Here is a 17,905-nt window from a genome sequence, read left to right on the forward strand (position 1 = left end):
GCCGTTCAGAGCCAAGTTGGCGGTCCTTGCATTGCCTTTTTTGTGGCTCCAGAATCAGCTTCTGCCGAGAGGACGAGAGGGGAGGCCTTTTGCATTGGAAATGGGCACTGCTTCTCCCCAAAACTGAAATGTGTTGCTTCTCATTCCCACTCTCCCTGCCCGCCTGCACTCCCCCCCACCCTCCAGGCCTCACGGCGTTGCAGAGCTACCCATTACGTAACTTCATTTAATAATCCCAGGCTGGGCTTGGTGCAATTTAACAGCTTCAGAGGAGCCCAGCACTAATGCATCGATTTGGGCTTTAATAGAATTTCGTTGTCAATGGCCGGTGGCCTGCCGCAGCGCCTACATGCTTCAATCTTAACCCATCCGAAGGCTCTGTACGTTTCCAGTTGAGCTCCGTTTGTTTCCAGTTGAATAGGTTAAGCAAAGACAGACCTCACTGTTCTCAATTCACTTTATGATCCTCCCATCATAAAAAATAATATCAGCACCTTGCTTTTCATGTCAGAACTACATTTGAGCTGCTATTCCCTATGCCCATGAGTAAATCCCATAAAAGCTGCCCCGTTGTACTGTCGCTATTTTTCCTTGTGGATGATTGATTGATGGATGAGTGCTGACACTTCAATGAAGCTATTTCGACTGCCATCTCAATCCGATGATGTGAGGGGTATATTTTCTGTCCATGCCTCATTACTTCAGAATGACATTCCTGGAACTTCATTTACTTTTCCCCTCCTTCCCTCAAGCGCCATATTTTTTCCCATCTAGGTTATGCATGCCATAAAAAAAGCAATTTGCTATTATATGTGGCATAAGGGCAACACTTTCCCTAGGAGGTAAATAAGAAGGGAATTTTTTTCCCCTCTCCCCCCCTCCCCTCCTTGCTTCCATGTTGAGTTTAGGGATCGTGTCAAAATTTCTCAGACAATTCTGATGTCAGATTTTTCTGTTCTCAGAAACTGGAGGAAACACTAAACAGATTCCAGCCTATGTTTGTTCAGGATTCCATTTTATTTTAGCTTTAGCTTGTACTGCTTTTATTCCTCTAAGAATTCTGTCTTTCTCCCCCAAAACACTTTCAGTTTTATGCCTAGTGTATGCCCCTCTTTATATTTTGAGTAGCAATTTATGACTCAATGCAGTCTTATTTCTCCTTTAAGGATATGAAAACCCATTCTTTAAATGCACAGACAGATTGTCTCTTAAAGGCTGGCTTTGTATAGAAAATGCTTAGCTAGAGAAAAAGAGCTTGTGCCTGTATTTAACCCCTACAAACAATGTACTGGGTGACAGGGAGTGCTCACCATTAAAACGTCTTGGAAGCTATCCGTGAGTTGACATAGAACCCAATTTTAATCTGTGTAATACAGTATTCCTGTTAATAATAACATATAATTAAGACATCCGTTAAAAATCCATAACGTTAATTTAATGGAGAAAATCTAATACAGTTCTATTGGAATTTTTACGTTAAATTAACTTTAACGGGCTTTTAATGGATGTCTTAATTAGATCTCATTATTAACCTGAATATTCCACAAATTAAAATCGGAACCTCAAAAGTTTTAATGGGGGGAAAAAGTTAAAAGAACCATTTTTAAACAGAATGTTTCCTTCTGCCTCTTTTTCAAGGCAATTTAGCTCCTCTGGAAAATGAGCTGGAATTTTAAAAATAAGTAACAGGAGATAGTGTTTCTTAGGGTCTTTGCATTACTAAGTATTCATAATAGTCCTGACAACAAGTGAGCTGTTTGTTCTTGCTGGGAAAAGGTTCGAGCCGTCGATACACATGTTAAAAACACACCCTTTCTCGTTTTCGTTTGTTTGGAGGGCAAAAGTTTCATTGCATACACCTTGAAATACAGAAATGTGACGATGCTTAAAATTAAAAAAGAAAGCAAAGACAATGTGAATAAAAGAGCTGGAGGAACAATCAATTTTCAACAAATCTTTGGCAACAACAGGGTTAACCGCAACTATTGGAACAACTTGCTGGGAAGATTAACGCTGTTCCGAGTTTTTTTGGCTCGGGATCTGTTTTAACTTAATAATTCTTCTGCTTACGGTGATGTATTGATCCCTAGTGCCATGACTGGATTGGGCAACCCAGGTGCACTACTAATAGCTGCACGGAGTTGAAACATTTCCTTTAGACAAACTATCCCAAAGGGGTTATAAATAGGAAACAGAGATTACCATGAAAAGCAAACCTTCCAGTGTGACTGCATCTTGTGGAGCACGCTTGGACATTAAACGATGAAGAATTATACTTCCCACCCCCCCTTTCCTGTCGAGTGTTACAAATTGACAAAATAAGTACATCAATGTTTTCAGTCATTATCCTACTTCAGTGGTACTTTGTTTTAGTGACAGCAGAAGGGGACAGTGGAGACCAGACAGCCTCGCTGCAGTTTATCAATGAAAATCTAATATCGTCCATAAGCAGGGGAGTGGAAATCAATACTTCATTACCAAATTGTTAGTGAGGATGAAGAAGAATAGCTGGAGGTTTTTATTATTCTTTTGGCAGTCTTCTCAGTCCGGGTTGTTGGAAGTTCAATGTCAGCCGCGGTGCGACGTGCGGAGAAGGTGTGGGCAGTCAGGGCGGGAGAGCTGGGGGTGGGGGTTAAGGCATTGGTCCTGCAATCAGAGATAATTAAAAACAAAACAAAATGACAATGCAAATGACAAAGTCAGAATTGCTTCTTTAAAAAATTGCATTTCTTTGAGCTGACGTGTTTTCACGTGCATCTGTTCCAGAGGGATTCAATAAGAAAGCAAAAGTGCAAATAGACATGTATCTATAAGGTTGTTTAGCAGCTTCAGCAAACCTGGTGCCTTCTCAATGGTTTGGACTACAACTCCCATCAGCCCTATGCTGGCTGGGGCTGATGGGACTTGTAGTCCAAAATATTGGGAGGGCACCAGGTTGAAGAAGACTGCCCCATATGGTTTAAAATCAAAGAACCTCAAGGACTGCTTACTCCCATATGAATGTGCCCATGCTTTAGAACAATGGTTCCCAAACTTTTCATTTGCTGCCCAATTGGTTCCATAAACTCATCCCCAGTGCCTCCTACCCTATAAACCCCCCCCACTATTCAGAGTAGTGGTTTGCTCGAGGAAACTGAGGAAGATAACACAATGAAATTCAAAGCAGTAACAATAAATTGCACCATTTATTCAAAATCCAATTTTAGTTTAATTACATCAACAAAATGAATTAACTGGACCCAGTGGTACCAGCTTTTCAAAGCCTGGTGGTCATTCTGAAGGACCAGGTGCACAGCCTGGAAGTCATTCTGGACTCACAGCTGTCCATGGAGGCGCAGGTCAATTCTGTGTCCAGGGCAGCTGTCTACCAGCTCCATTTGGTATGCAGGCTGAGACCCTACATGCCTGTGGACTGTCTCACCACAGTGGTGCATGCTCTAGTTATCAGTCGCTTGGACTACTGCAATGCACTCTATGTGGGGCTGCCTTTGAAGGTGTCCCGGAAACTACAACTAATCCAGGATGTGGCAGCTAGACTGGGAGTGGCCACTGAGACCACACTGGCTCCCAGTACGTTTCGGAGCACAATTCAAAGTGTTGGTGCTGACCTTTAAAGCCCTAAATGGCCTTGGTCCTGTATACCTGAAGGAGCGTCTCCACCCCCATTGTTCAGCCTGGACACTGAGATCCAGTGCCGAGGGCCTTCTGGCGGTTCCCTCACTGTGAGAAGCCAAGTTACAGGGAACCAGACAGAAGGCCTTCTTGGTAGTGGCCCCCGCCCTGTGGAACGCCCTCCCACCAGATGTCAAAGAGAAAAACAACTACCAGATTTTAGAAGACATCTGAAGGAAGCCCTGTTTAGGGAAGCTTTTAAAGTTTAATAGACTATTATATTTTAATATTCTGTTGGAAGCTGCCCAGAGTAGCTGGGGAAACCTAGCCAGATGGGCGGGGTATAACTAATAATAAATGTTGTTGTTGTGGTTGTTGTTGTTGTTGTTGTTGTTGTTGTTGTTGTTATTAACCCCTCCAGTGCCTTCCTGCCTCTCCCTTACCTCTCCACACTGCCTTAGGAAATCCCACTGCCCCCCCCACCAGAGCAATAAGACCGCTTATTTTGCAGGTCTGATGAGGCCCTTCCCTGGGTTCCCACAGCTGTATTTGGTGTACTGGAAAGCAGGTCTTTTTGACCATGCCGCCATTTTTGTGCTCAACCGTCTTGAAACAACAGGTGAAGAGCGATGTGTGGCCACCTGGTAGGCTAGCTCTGCTCCCTACTCCTGGTTTACACCTCTCACTAGGTGCAAAAGGTCACACAGATGGTCAGTGTAAGTGGCCATATAGTGGGCACCATTAGTGAGCTTTGCTGGCACAAAGGGCCCCGCCAGCAGCTGCCCTGTGCTGGGGTTGAATGTGAACTCCGCTCTCACTCTGAATGCCATTTCCAAGCCACCTGCTGATTGATCCTGAAAATATTTTCTATGGGGCAGTTAGCCCCTCTTTCACCAGTGAGGATGCTAAGCGCTGGTTCACAAGGTGCTGTTTAACACGTAATAATTGCAGCCATCACATTGTAGCTTGGTTAGGTGAAACGATAACTGCAGCTCAGCTCTTTTGTTGAACTTCCTTATCAGGCAATCACAGTACCTGTCAGTCGTAACAATTAAGTAATGAGCTGTGCACTTAAGAACCACCATCTCAACATATCATGCAAATTAGCTAGTAAGTAGCGACTGGAATATAGAAAAAGACGAGGGATGCGTTCTGTATCGTTCTGAATGGTGGGCATTGCATTTCAGTTCAGTGTTGTTGGTTCTCATTCAGAGAATGAGAGTCTGACTAAATATACTTGCATATGAGAGCCACAACGGTTTGCATCCAGCTCTCCTAGGTTGTTCACTACACAACCCATTTTTCTTTTATTAACGAGTTTAATGACATCTAATCACACACATGCAGCTGGTTCTTCTTCTTTGGTGATCACTTGTGGCTGAGTAAGATTGTCTTCCATGAATATGGTCTTAATGGTGTGTCCGTAAAGGACTGTGGAGGCCAATTCTGGATCCGCACGTCTTCCAAAAGTGGGGACTGATTTCTGGGTAGGAGTAGATCACGGTGAGGATTTGCCAAATGTGCCTTCCTCTTAGCTCAGGGGTCTGCAAAGTTTTTGTGGCTTGGGACGGTTCACGGTCCTGCAGACGCCATGGTGGGCTGGAGTGCACACACGCACATGCACAAACACTGTTTCCGGCACTCCTTCTGGTGCGGAGGAGGTATGCACAGCTTCCCATTGGCTGCAGGAACTTCCTACAGCCAATGTGAAGCCGGCTAGCATTGTGGAAGGCAGTCCCCGCTCTGCTCTGTGCCTGTTTAGCATGGCGCATGGAAGCCGACCAAGCGGGTGGCAGGGGTCCATGGGCCAGTTAAACGACTCCCATGGGCCGCTTGTGGCCCATGGGCATTAGGTTGCCGACCCCTGTCTTAGCTAACTTCTCCCTTTCGTCCTGAGTTTGTGCTTCTTCGAAGTCCATGGCGCCTTGGGTAGAGGCTATTCTCCAACTGGAACCCTTGCAAGTCCTAACCAACATGTGAAAAGCTTGGTTTCATTACTGTGACACAGATTGTCACCTATTGGCTTCCAGAACTCAGTGTTTCATCAGTGGGAGCTGGCAGTGTTTTTCTTTCTGTGTAAACTGTGGAGAGGGGGGACAAGGGGGACAGCTGGCCCCCCCAAATCAAGTGAATTAAAAAAATACTTAACCAACTGAGGTTCTGCCCCCTCCCAACATGAAGCTTGCCCCCACCACAAACCCTGGCTATGCCCATGGTCAGGAGTATATAAAATCAATTAGTCTCCACCAAGCTTTTTTTAAAAAATATTTCTTCTTTCAGTTCCTTTTCATGATGCTGTGAAATTTTCTTTGCTCATCGCTGACAAGTTTCTTAAATGAAACATCATGTCAACTTTTCTCTGGAGAAGGGGAAGCTGGCATTGCCAATGGGAAACTCTGTGTTTTGCAAGGCTAAAATGGCACACAGAAGTTCACCAGGAAAATGGAAGGAAAAGATGCACTTCTGCCAGCTTCCTGCCACGGGGCTGTTCCCACTTTAGCTTGGGGATAGACAAGATTGCCAGATTCAAAGCAAAGTAGGCGTACTTGCCTTTTAAGAGCCGCAAAAATTCAGTGGTTGTGATTTCAACCATCATGATGATGAGTCGAGCCTCTCCTGTGAACATTTGCCCTCCTGTTCAACTCTTAAGGAAGAGGAAACCCACACCAGGACATCAGCAGACAAACAGCAGCAGTATCTCTCTATTTCTGCCTCCCTCTCTCTTTATATATGCCATACAGCCCCTCCATGGAGACACACAACACAAGAGCATAAGAAGAGTCTTGCTGGATCAGGCCAAAGACCCATCCAGTCCAGCGCCCAGTTCTCACAGTGGCCAACCAGATGCATGTAGGAAACTCACAAGTAGGACCTGAGCACAAGTGCATTCTCCTCTCTTGCAGTTCTCAGGAATTGCCATTCAGGTGCACACTGCCTCTCACCATGGAGACAAGAGCAAAGCAATCATGGCTATCAATTTTTGATAGCCTTATCCTCTGTAAATCTGTCTGATCCACCTTTAAAACCATGCAAGTTGGTAACTATCCCTGGCACACACTCATATGCACTTCAGCGATCATGGCTAATAGTCATCAATAGATATGCCCTCTATGAATTGCTTAGAGGGATCATAACTCAGCGACAGGACACATCCTTTGCATGCAAATTGCCCCATTCCCTGGCATTGCAAGTTAGAAGGACCAGGGCAACAATTTCTGCTGGGGACCCTGGATTGCTGCTGTTAGGGTGGGCAAGTTTGGGGTCAGATGGACAAAGAATCTGACAAGGTCCTCCTAGTTTCTCTTAGCTTCAGATCTCAGGACATATGATGCTAAGCAGGGGTGCCATCTAGTGGGGGCAGGGGCCGAGGCCCCCCAAATTTTCAAGGAGGGGGCCAGGTCTCCTCAATATTCCATTGTGACCGTGTGCATGCTGAGGACAAACCTATGTGCTTGATGCTAAGCAAGATTCAGACTGGTCAGTACCTGAATCGGAGACCCCCTGGAAATGACTTCTTGGATGAAATGGATGAAAACAAGATATAAAATATACTATGAATTGTATTCAATGTACCACTAAGTTAAAGTCATGCAGAGTTAATGCTGTTCTGCAGGCAACAGGTTTTGTGCTAGCAGTAAGCCCGCTGCTGGCAACTTGGTTGCACAATAGATTGTACAATTTGTTGTGCAGCGAGTTCTAGCTAATGCAGCTGTTGCATTGGGCTCCTCTGTTGCACAATTTAAAACCCACCCATCTGCTAGCACTAGTGGACCAATGATGTCAGATACAGCTCTAAATACATACATAAATAACTTTAAAATAAGTTATTCTAAGCTGAGATCTGTAACATCCTGGATCATGTAACATTGTTCATGTAAGTAGCATGGGTTGCCCTTATGAGGGCTCCCCGTACCTCATAATAATGGCACAGACAACAGACAGCAAGGCTATGTCAGGGTCAGGCATTTCTCTGCAAGCCTTGGTTGTTGATTCCCCCCCCCCCCCCGTTGTAAAGCAAGGGCCTTTAAGAAAATCTCTGGTGAAATTAGGCTAGGAAAAGGGACTCTGCATCTTTGAGTAATGAGACTGGGAAACTGGGAACGCGTTTCCCACTCACTCATTTCTCACTGTACGGCATTCCGATTTCGTGACACTTCCTAATAAATCATTGCTTATCACTCACATGGGAACGTAACACGGCTCAAGTTAAGATTCGTTAGCGATTGTAAAGAAGAAACATGAATTGCTCTATATCAGAGCTTTTTGATCATCATCCGGCCTGCTGCAGGCACTCTTTTTTATTGTTATATTTACTGTAACTGTTGTTTAAGGCATAAATAAAAGAGCAGGAAAGCACAGAAAATATGAATAATGTAAATAAATTTATTTGTCTTATTTATGCATTGATGTAAGCATTTGGCAATTACTCTGCACAGCGGTTTGTATCCGGCATCAGAGAGAGAGAGAGAGAGAGAGACTGTTGCAGCGCCAAACAGATCTGATACATTAAACACAGCTGCACACACCTGGCCCCACCAAAAGGCCTTCTGCTGCCACTTTCAAGAGGGGGCATTGAGAAGTCCACCCACCCACTGTGACCTTTCCTGGTCAAGCAAATCAGGGGTGGTTTCTGTAGGCAATGGAGCTCCTCTCTTCCCTCTCCCTCACCTCGGCATTGTGGCTCCCTCTCCCGGAGGGGATGTTGATAATATGGCACCCTGTGCAAAACCCAAATTTGACGCACCCACCCACTGCTCAGCCCTTGAGCAAAACCAGCTAAGCGAGGCACTGGGCTTTAGGAAGGAGGTATAAGGCTCTGGCAGAGTCCCAGAGCCCTCCCATCTCCTTCCCAAAGCCCAGCATGTCTTTTTTGGGAAGGAGGTGGGAAAGCACCCCCTCAGCTCAGCGCCCTGTGTGGGAGAACCGGACATGCCCCCTCCATCACATCTATACATTTAAAGCACTCTTATACCACTTTAGCAGTTAAAACTTCCCTCAGGGAATCCTGGGAACTGTAGTTTCTTAAGCATGGGGATAGTTGCCAGGAGGCCCCTCACAGAACTGTAATTCCCAAGGGACTATAGCTCCCAGGATCCATTGGGGAAGCCATGTCTATTATAGCCATGACTCTTATAGTCAGTTAAAAAAGAGAATGCTTTAAATGTGTAGTGTAGATGATATGACCCAGATCTCGTGTTTGTTTGTATGCTTTAAAAAAAATCATCTCTTGTTCCTTTTGTTGTTGTTTTAATTCATCTGTCAGCACCCTTAACAAACTACATTTCACACAATTCTTTAAGGGAAGCCATGTCTATTGAAGTGGTATAATAGTTAGAGTGCTTTAAATGCATAGCATGGATGTGAACCTGATTTTGTGCCTTATACATTACATTGGAGGGGGGGCGCTTTTGGCCTTTCGAGAAGGGCCTTAACTCAGTGGCGGAGACCTGCTTCAATCCCTGGCATCTCCCGGTAGGGTGGGGGAGAGATCTTCTCCCTGAAATCATGGAGAAGCTGTACAGGGGGGGGGGTGGAGCAATACATTTTTGCTCCACCTGCTTTTGTCTCTGGCCCTGCCCACCACTGACATGTGACTACAGGAAGGTGGGCCAGAAAGTGGCTCTCAGTCTGAAAACAGTCTCCCCCTCTTTGGTGTGGACAAGTCTAGAGAGCTCTCACCTGTGGAGGGATGTGCATGGCATCACTGGCGGAGGAAGAGGAGTGTGGGGGGAGCACACCACCCCCGGCAGCACAATCCCAGTGGGGTGCCAGCCCTGCCCCTGCCTGCTCTCTGTCCCCCCTCCCGGTGCCGGAGCATGAAGCTCCGCCACTGCCTGGCATTCCCCACATCACTAATGTGTTTCCCAGCTGGGGTAGATGTGAAAGATCTCACTGTGATGGAGAAGTGTGGTCCAGGAAGTTCTAGTCAACTGCACTCCTTACGCCATGCCTTCTCTGCTTATCACCACGTCTGCAGAAACTCTGAGATAAAAGCGCGGCGGAGTCAGGAGGAGTCCCTAATTATTCCGGAGTTCCTTTTCCTTCTTTTCAATTTGCTTCAGGCCTTTGATTAACCCCTTGATCAGGCAATCACATCTGGGATTGAAGCAAGTTAAGTGGTTGTCTTCAGTTATAGGCTTCCATTTGCCTGCTGAACCACAGGAGAAACAAGGAGATCTCCTTTCATTAAGCAAAAAGAAATCCCTGAAACAAAATTGGTAACTGTAACGCAGACATACCAAGTTTGTGTAATCATGAAGTTGGTAAGGAGACTACATTTGGTTTGTGTTCTGTGTCAGTGTTATAAGGTTGACAATTTTATTTATTTATTTATTTAAGTCTGCCTATCGCTCACCTTGAATGGGAGAGTGCCTGCCAAGTACCTCTCCCACAGCAGAACAATATTTTATGTATTTACCCATAATTTCCTCCCTGTTATCTACTGTATTCTCTGTTCAAACTCACGTACACACTGCTGCTATTGCAGCTACAGTTTGAAGCGAAGACCATCACAGGCAGAAAGAGGCTTTTACTTGTTCTGTTTTCCTACTGAAAATCGCTCACACTTCACTAACCTGTTTTTGCCTTCACTGTAAATAAATGTATCTTCTCAGGCATGATGGCGGTGGAAAACAGGCCAGGAAGATTTTTTTTGGGGGGGGGACATGAAGCCATGTTCACATGACATTAGTCAGCCATAGCGGCATTACGTTAAAAATAAAACAAAAGCCCCCCTCCCCACACACATCAAAGTGGAGAATTACAAACCTGCACATACTATGTTATTTCTATAGCATGTAGTTCTCTGTGTTGGGGGGGGGGGGACACACATTCTTCCAAGTATAACTCTTGTCTGGGGGAAGCCATGACTGTTAAATGTGGTAAACACTGCTTTAAATGTATGGTGCAGATATGACATTAGTTTATTCTGTGCCTCAGGAGGACAGGGATTCTATTTTAGAATCCTACAGCAAACCAATTTTTGGAAAATATTTGATTTTGTTTAAACACAGACATTCTGTACAATATTAATTTTAAAAATAAAATTATGGCGCATTTCCATTCCTTCCCCAGCAGAAGATTATCCGGTGTGTGTGTGTGTGTGTGTGTGTGTAGCTACTAAGGCAGAAGAAGTTTAAGTATTATTATTTATGTTGAGTTTACTTATATCCTGTTTCATAGCCCCAAGAGACTCTCAAAGCAACTTACAAAAGTTTGTTGTTGGCCTCTGTCTGCTTTGGGAGACAATAGGTGGGTGTGCATTAGGGCTTAAGTGAAACCATTAGAAGGTTGCAGCACCCACTGTGGCAGTAGAGGCCGATATGGGAGAGAGATGTTTTGTTGCAGCTGGGGCAGATGAAGACATCTGGTTGTGCTGCTGCAGATGCACTATGGCATCTCTTCTCCCTGTGCTCTGGTCAGACCTCACCTGGAGTACTGTGTCCAGTTCTGGGCACCACAGTTCAAGAAGGACACTGACAAACTGGAACGTGTCCAGAGGAGGGCAACCAAAATGGTCAAAGGCCTGGAAACGATGCCTTATGAGGAACGGCTAAGGGAGCTGGGCATGTTTAGCCTGGAGAAGAGGAGGTTAAGGGGTGAAATGATAGCCATGTTCAAATATATAAAAGGATGTCACATAGAGGAGGGAGAAAGGTTGTTTTCTGCTGCTCCAGAGAAGCGGACACGGAGCAATGGTTCCAAACTACAAGAAAGAAGATTCCACCTAAACATTAGGAAGAACTTCCTGACAGTAAGAGCTGTTCGACAGTGGAATTTGCTGCCAAGGAGTTTGGTGGAGTCTCCTTCTTTGGAGGTCTTTAAGCAGAGGCTTGACAACCATATGTCAGGAGTGCTCTGATGGTGTTTCCTGCTCGGCAGGGGGTTGGACTCGATGGCCCTTGTGGTCTCTTCCAACTCTATGATTCTATGATTCTATGCTCCTCCCAGTGGTCATTCCTCCTCTGGGCACTGCTATGGATGCACAACCTGACTGTCTTTCTTCAGGCACTGCGGATGTCTGCAAAGGATTCCCACGTTGTATTACAGACTGGGTTTGCCAACAGACCTGGTGCCTGAAGCCAGCTCCCCATAGAGCACGTCCTTGGGGATCCTGCCACCTTCCTTTCTGTGGACATGACCAAGCCAGTGTAGACGTCGCTAAGACAGAAGGGTGAACATGCTGGGAATGTGGGTATGAGAGAGCACATCTTCCTATGAGACTCTGTGCTGCCCTGTGATGCCCAAAATCTTCCTACCGCAGCGCAAATAATAATAATAATAATAATAATAATAATAATAATAATTTATTATTTGTACCCTGCCCATCTGGCTGGGTTTCCCCAGCCACTCTAGGCGGCTTCCACAAAGACCAAAAATACAAAAAGATGTCACACATTAAAACTTCCCTGAACAGGGCTGCCTTAAGATGTCTCCTGAATGTCAGGTAGTTGTTTATCTCTTTGACATCTGATGGGAGGGCGTTCCACAGGGCGGGTGCCATTACTGAGAAGGCCCTCTGCCTGGTTCCCTGTAGCTTTGCTTCTCGCAATGAGGGAACCACCAGAAGGCCCTCGGCCCTGGACCTCAGCGTCTGGGCAGAACGATGGGGGTGGAGACGCTCCTTCAGGTATACTGGGCTGAGGCCGTTTAGGGCTTTAAAGGTCAACACCAACACTTGGAATTGTGCTTGGAAACGTACTGGGAGCCAATGTATGTCTTTCAAGACCAGTGTTATGTGGTCTTGGTGGCCGTCACCAGTCACCAGTAACCAGTCCAGCTGCCGCATATTATGAAAGATAGTCACAATAAAATCTCATTCAAATCTGGTATCAGGAACATAAATCACATGGTGTCGCTATGACAGTATGATTCTTTTTAGGTGGTGTTTCCTGTCCGCATCATTGATCTCACTTGGTGTTGCCCTTTGGCCTTCACCTACTAGGCATCAGAGTCCACTGAGGTCCACCACTGAGGTCACGAAGTGTGGCTGGACAGGTGGACCTCCCTCAGTCCATAAGAGAAGCAAATGTTCAGTTCTGAAGTGGAAGCCTAGCTTCAAATCTCATTTGAACAGTCCTGTTCAAGTTGACCACAAACTTGACATGAGCCAACAGTGTGACGCGGCAGCTAAAAAAGCCAATGCAATTCTGGGCTGCATCAATAGGAGTATAGCATCTAGATCAAGGGAAGTAATAGTGCCACTGTATTCTGCTCTGGTCAGACCTCACCTGGAGTACTGTGTCCAGTTCTGGGCACCACAGTTCAAGAAGGACACTGACAAACTGGAACGTGTCCAGAGGAGGGCAACCAAAATGGTCAAAGGCCTGGAAACGATGCCTTATGAGGAACAGCTAAGGGAGCTGGGCATGTTTAGCCTGGAGAAGAGGAGGTTAAGGGGTGATATGATAGCCATGTTCAAATATATAAAAGGATGTCACATAGAGGAGGGAGAAAGGTTGTTTTCTGCTGCTCCAGAGAAGCGGACACGGAGCAATGGTTCCAAACTACAAGAAAGAAGATTCCACCTAAACATTAGGAAGAACTTCCTGACAGTAAGAGCTGTTCGACAGTGGAATTTGCTGCCAAGGAGTGTGGTGGAGTCTCCTTCTTTGGAGGTCTTTAAGCAGAGGCTTGACAACCATATGTCAGGAGTGCTCTTATGGTGTTTACTGCTTGGCAGGGGGTTGGACTCGATGGCCCTTGTGGTCTCTTCCAACTCTATGATTCTATGATTCTATGATTCTATTTCTATGTAAGATTGATGGTAAAATAGGATTCGGATAATACATGTGTACACGTGTTCCTGTGTGCAGAGAATTGATCGCATGGGCAGCTCCAGATCAGACAATCTATTGCTGATTTTGTCACAAGAGGGTGGGAGGGCCGCTGTTGAAACCAGGGATAAATATTTGACAATGCTGTGAAGGCAACTTTGCTAACGATTTTTGAACAAGCTCCAACTGAGGCCTAAATGCCTTCAATATCCATAAACAACTCTATACTGTCCAGTTAGGGAGACAAAGACATAGAGGCTTGTCAGGAAGATTTGCATGGCTAAGTATCCGAGATCCCAGAGATGATGAGGGATTGTTTGAGAGGGGAGTTTGGCAGCGTGGCGTGTGGCGTGTGGCGGCAGAGAGCATGCCATACGGAACGGATGACTATCATTACCATATTGCAGAGCCTTACACCTTCCCAATTACTGGCAGGTTTCATTAATTACGGCAACATTTCACCAATAGAGTCCCCATTCTACCCCCTCCCTCTGCCTTGTCACCACCGCCCCTCTATCTACAGAAAATGCACGACTCAGTAGCTGATCACCCACGAAAAACAGGGCCATGGGGCTGCTTGCTCAGGCTGAAAGAAGCAGACAAATAAATAAATAAATAAATAAATAAATAAGGCAGCGTTTGGCTCTGAAATCAAGATGGAGGAAAACAGAGTGGTAATTCAGATGAGTGCAGGAGCTTCTGAACTAGTACTGAGTGTGTCTGGATTTATTTTTCTTTTGCTAAACTGGGCTCTCACATAAGCAGCATATGCAACAGGGGTATATGCAAACTGATGTGTTTAAAAGCAAAATAAATCAATAAAATAAAAAGGGAAAGGTACCCCCCCCCCCATACACTCCAGATGCGTGTACAAAAAGTAGAGGCAGATTAATAATAATAATAATAATAAATTAATTGCAAAACGGCAGTCACTTAAGCTCTGCTAAGACTGAAGTTTTGCTAGTCAAGATTGGCGAATCGTACAAGGAGAGGCTGCGCAGATACCATTGGCTCAGCCCCATTAAATATAATGTCGGGAGCATTTCCCCGCTGTCATCATGTTACTATCAACAGCATTATCTGTATCAACCGCTTCTACAATTACGCTTAACGACTAGTCTTGCTACAAAGAGTCAGCAGCCCCCAAGCTCGTTTTCATTTTAAATACGCCAAAGAAAGGCGGGATGCTAACCCTTCAGATGCTTGAAAAACAAGACAGGAAAAAACCACAGAGACCATGCAAACATTTCCAAATCGTCACTGATAGCACCCCCCCCCCTCGCTGCCAGCACACACACACACTCCTATTCTATGGTCGGCCAACTGTTCCCAGTGATTTCTATTACATTTCCTACCTATTATTTCATGTAATGGCATTCCTTAAATTTTAAATTAGCTCCGAAGAATAAAAATAATTGAATTCCTGCTGTTTTGTGTACATAGAGGGTGACAGGAGCTAATGTGATAATTTAAACTGTAAATGAGTCTTCACTTTGTGTTCATTAATTACAGCTAATTACTGAATTACAAACCTTCTTGGTTAGGCACTGTTATGTATTCATGTAGCATGTTAGACCTCCAGCTGGTAGAAAACTGTTTTATAGACTTACAAGCTGACATGCTAAGCTAGCATAGGAACGAATTTCATTTGGGGTGGGGGGTGGGAGGGGGGGAAGAAGACGGGATAGAGGAGCTAAAAACAAAACAAGGATCGAGAGCTCTGAGCATAAGCAATGAGTCTGACTTGGATCTGAGGACGGAAGGTACCCTGCATGATGAACTGAATTTCCTGAATATTCAGGACAGGCAGTAGATACATTTTTTCTTTCATATGTAGATGGATACTCTAGGGATTGAATGATCCACCCACCCCCCACATCACAGCAATTTCTCAAACCATGTGAGCATCAACACTGATGTAAGCATGCCTGAAATACAATCCATTCTGGGTCAGTTCTGGAGCTGCCAATCTCTACTTACTGCTAATTATAGCAATAGCAGCAACTTATTGCATATGGTGACCACTTACTCCTTGCAGCAATAGTAGCTACTAAAGCTGCTATTAAGGAACGCTGCCATCATTAAAGCACAGCAGTGAAAAGGGGTAAACTGCCACCTAAAATGTGTGCATTTCCTGTGCCAGTATAAAGTGGCTGTGTCTGCACCACACATTTAAAGCACATGATTTCCCCAAGAATCTTAGAAAGCATGAGAAAGCAACTGAAATTTTCTCTCCCTGTTGGTAATTTTGAGTATCTTTTCTCTTTAATTGATGGCAACCGGTCGAAAAAAACACAGGGGAGATGTTCAGAACAGTGGTAGAACCAGAGGAGGGGGCTACAGCCCTAGGATTGCTGGTAGGAGCAGATCAGGCTAGGAATGTGTGAATCGATGAGTTTTGCTTTCTCCCCGTTTCCCATTTTTTTCCAATCTTAAGTTCATTTCTCCACATTTTCACATCAGTCTGCATTTCTTTTCTTCTTTTTTAAAAAGGTACTCATGAAAATTCACAAGAACGAATTTCTCCTAATACTGTACAGTGGTGCCTTGCAAGACGAAAATAATTCATTCTGCGAGTCTCTTCGTCTTGCGGTTTTTTCGTCTTGCGAAGCATCCCTATTAGCGGCTTAGCGGATTAGAAAAAGGGGGGGGGGAGGGAAAAAACTCGCAAGACTCGCAAGATGTTTTCGTCTTGCGAAGCAAGCCCATAGGGAAATTCGTCTTGCGAAGCGCCTCGAAAAACGGAAAACCCTTTCGTCTAGCGGGTTTTTCGTCTTGCGAGGCATTCATCTTGCGGGGCACCACTGTATACACATTTTATATTTTCCCCAATATATGCATTTTTTTGCATGTTACTTTCACTAATATATGCATTTTTATGTACATTCTACCTCAGTATATGCATTTTTTGTGTGTCATTAACTGGCTGGAGGACCGAAATGCAAATTTCGGAGAATTGTGGATTTTTTGGAGGATTACAATGTTTCAGTTCACACATTGTTTTGCAAAGTAGGTTCACCTTTAAAAGTGAACTGAATCAAATTTCTCCTCTATCCCTGGATAAGGCCTATCCACCATGACCTCATAGGAAAATCAGTGAGCTGAGCTGTGAGCAGTGAACCGTAGGAGCTCCACCAACCATGGAATTCTAATTCTCTGGCTGCTGCTATCCATGAACTCAGCTGAAGACTGGCTGCCTTCCTTGGCACCCAAGTGGAAACTTTGACAGTCACCGCCCTGCTCTCCTCACTGTTTAGTGCCTAGCATTAGCCTTCCACTAGAAGTCCCAGTACATTTCCGAGCACAATTCAAAGTGTTGGTGCCGACCTTTAAAGCCCTAAACGGCCTCGGCCCAGTATACCTGAAGGAGTGTTTCCACCCCCATCATCCTCCCCGGACACTGAGGTCCAGTGCCGAGGGCCTTCTGGCGTTTCCCTCAATGCGAGAAGCCAAGTTACAGGGAACCAGGCAGAGGGTCTTCTCGGTAGTGACACCCACCCTGTGGAACGCCCTCCCATCAGATGTCAAAGGGAAAAACAACTACCAGATTTTTAGAAGACACCTGAAGGCAGCCCTGTTTAGAGAAGCTTTTATTGTTTAATAGGTCATTGTATTTTAATATTCCGTTGGAAGCCGCCCAGAGTGGCTGGAGAAACCCAGTCAGATGGGTGAGGTATAAATAAATCATCATCATCATCATCATCATCATCATCATCATCCCATTTCCATTTCCATTTCCTCACCAGGACATTCAAGCTGCATTTACAGTATAATCCTACATAGGTCTATGCCTAAGTGAATCTTGTTGGTTTTAGTGGGACTCCCAGATAAGCATGGGTGAGATTTTATATGGTATCAGACCATCCTATCTACCTTAGTTTTGCCTTATACCAAGTCACTTCACTGGTTCATCTAGCTCAGTATTGTTTAGGTAAAACATAAAGGTAAAGGACCCCTGGATAGTTAAGTCCAGTCAAACTCAACTATGGAGTGCGGCGCTCATCTTGCTTCAGCCTGAGGGCCTGTCTGCAGACAGCTTTCCGTGTCATGTGGCCAGCATGACTAAACCGCCTCTGGCACAACAGGACACCGTGACAGACACCAGAGCGCATAGAAACGCTGTTTACCTTCCTGCCATAGCAGTGCTTATTTATCTACTTGCACTGGTATGCTTTCGTACTGCTAGGTTGGCAGGATCTGGGACAGAGCAATGGGAGCTCACCCTGTCACACAGATTTGAACCACCAACCTTCTGATCGGCAAGCCCAAGAGGCTCAGTGGTTTAGACCACAGCGCCACCCGCTGTTTACTCTACGCTGAGTGGAGGCAGCTCTCCAGGGTTTCAGATATGGGATATTCCCAGCCCTACCTGGTGATGCCGGGGAATGAACCTGGGAGCTTCTTGCATGCAAAGCTCCTGCTCCACTGCTGAGCTACAGCTCTTCTCCATTTTCACCTTATTCACTCACTCAATAAGAACCACTGTTTGTTTGTTTTTACTTTGCTGTTCATGTGAA

General features: G+C 45.2%; 1 protein-coding gene across 2 annotated transcripts in view; it reads right to left on the reverse strand.

The window, feature by feature from the left end:
• Positions 1-998: 998 nt before the first annotated feature.
• TSHZ2 (teashirt zinc finger homeobox 2) overlaps positions 999-17,905 on the reverse strand; it is a 341,580-nt gene continuing 324,673 nt past the window's right edge. For both annotated transcript variants that reach the window (XM_079979009.1, XM_079979010.1), the window contains exon 3: positions 999-2,646. The gene's annotated coding sequence lies outside the window, so the exon portion shown is untranslated. The remainder of the gene's footprint in view (positions 2,647-17,905) is intronic.

This window comes from Podarcis cretensis, assembly GCF_951804945.1.
Source record: "Podarcis cretensis genome assembly, chromosome: 6".
Lineage (NCBI taxonomy): Eukaryota > Metazoa > Chordata > Lepidosauria > Squamata > Lacertidae > Podarcis > Podarcis cretensis.